Here is a 2,302-nt window from a genome sequence, read left to right on the forward strand (position 1 = left end):
TGTACTCTACATATATTGCCAGAGGGCCTGCCAGTGGCTTGCCTCATTCCACTGGTTTGTGCTCGGAGTCAGGAATGAAGCCTACCTCCGTTAACAACTTCACAAGATTTATTTGATCTTAGTATACACGTTACAAGTGAGCCCCTGTTGACTTGCGGTATACTGCAAGTTAGAATTTTAGTCGAGCATTTTCTCTGTAGATTCAGCCTTGAAACTCGTCTCTGCACCAATTTGCCTTTAAAGAGGCTGATATTATTGAAGAGAGGAGACACTATGGTTTTTTGTGATTCCAGTGCAGATTGCTGAACGGAGAGCTCAACTGGACATGAAAATTGATAGCCTTGTGTGAGTGCGTGTCAAGACTTATCCTTGAACAAATGTCCAGAAGACTGACTAGTAAGCTCTGTTGTTCTTAGAAAATGGTATCACTTGGAATGCTTATGCCATACAACATGTTACTAATGTCAAAGAAGCATGGATTCGTCTTAAAGAGTATTTAATTTAACCTTGCTCCATTGTTAGTGCATCTACATAGTTGCCATCTAATCAGATTTTTTACTTCCATGTGCTGCAGTGAGAAATAAGAAATTAGATTTCTTTGTTCTTTAAAATCAAACTTAATTTGAAAGGCTGATCACCAAAGGTGAAACAATTTTAATTGAGGCTCCATAGCACAAACGAAGCACAAAATACCATCATGCAGACTGTTAAGACTGCACATCTAATGGCTAGTCAAACTCACATACCAGAACACACAAGACATATAGACAAGGACAAAGTTTGAAAATCAATATGAACTGCACATACAGCTGAGAGTTATCATTGACTTAGTACACTATTATGCTTAGTACATTATTAAACACTTTTAGTAATTTATGAATAAACGTAGCAATATTATGAGTAGGGAGAGTATTCTTATAGGACTAGGCTACAGTACATGAGGTAATGTTGAACAATGACATTTGACAGAGGCACTATAACATAACATTATGGGATTTATGAATCATAATGCTGCATAACGGACACATTGAAAGAAGTCTAGCGAAGTCTAGTCTAGTCTAGTGATTTTGTGCCAATGCATTACAGTAATGCACTGACAGTCTCTTCTGCTCTAGTGCTTTATAGTAGCGATTACTGCCATCAGCTGCTGAGACAGAACAGAAGCTGTGCTTCTCTCCATAAGCATGCCCGTCACAGCATGTTTCGATATATGCACATTTATGTGAGTGTGTGTGTTTGTGTGTGTGTTTTGTGTTTTCCAAGAAACAACACAAAGTGTGTTTTCGTGTGTACATGCTTATTAAGAGGTGAAGAGTATGTGTGTGTGTGTGTGTGTGTGTGTGTGTGTGTGTGTGTGTGTGTGTGTGTGTGTGTGTGTGTGTGTGTGTGTGTGTGTCTGCATTTCAGGGACTGAGAAGTATTTGCGAGCATGTGTTTGTGTGCATGCATGTGTTTTTTTTTTCAGGGCTCGAGGAGTCGTGTGCATCCTGATCATGTACAACTAGAAGGAGCCAGTAGGCTGCTTTGAAGCTGCCTCAGTCTCCACTGTGGCATGTTAAGCATTGATAATCCGCCGCAGTGCAGACAATAAATACCACTGCATAACTAAGCCTCACCATGACACCACAGCACACCTGGTTGGAATTTCAGATTGGACAACGTTGTGGCAACTACAAAGTGAGGTGAGGGGGGAGGTGAGGGCGGGAGAGAGGGGTCGGGGGAGGGGTGGGGGCAACCTACCTTCCCTTTTTGTTCCTATTTGAAAAACCCTGTCCCTTACAAAACATCCTCCTGTCATTAGTACAATACACAAAGGGGCAACATCACAAGGATGGGAACCATGTCTATTCGAAGTATGTGCTCTGTGCTCTAAAACTGTACATAAATTATTTCCCCTCAGCTTACACTGGTTTGGATGGCGAGCGATTCATCTCCCCTTGTAACAATTGCAACTCTCTGGAATGACAAATCTGAAGGCGAGGCTTTCTTCCAGACGGATCCCCAAAGCTTAATAATGTGCCATGCCGAGAATGATGTAACGCAAAGACACAGCAAGTTGTGTGCCAGCTTTAGAAGGAGGGACTCAAAGGAGTTGATTAGCGCATATCATCCCAAGTACAACATGCACCACCCAAATCTCCTGTGAGATTCTAAATACTGTTTGACTGCGATAACAGAAATGCGAGAAGGCTTTATAGACTCTCAGCATAGTCATAGCCCCACAATGCCTCAGTGTGTCATTATGGAATTTGAGCTATAACTCCAGTTTGAAAAATGTCGCAAGGCATTTCACAAATGTTTT

The sequence above is a fragment of the Alosa sapidissima genome, chromosome 20, assembly GCF_018492685.1.
Source record: "Alosa sapidissima isolate fAloSap1 chromosome 20, fAloSap1.pri, whole genome shotgun sequence".
Classification (NCBI taxonomy): Eukaryota; Metazoa; Chordata; class Actinopteri; order Clupeiformes; family Clupeidae; genus Alosa; species Alosa sapidissima.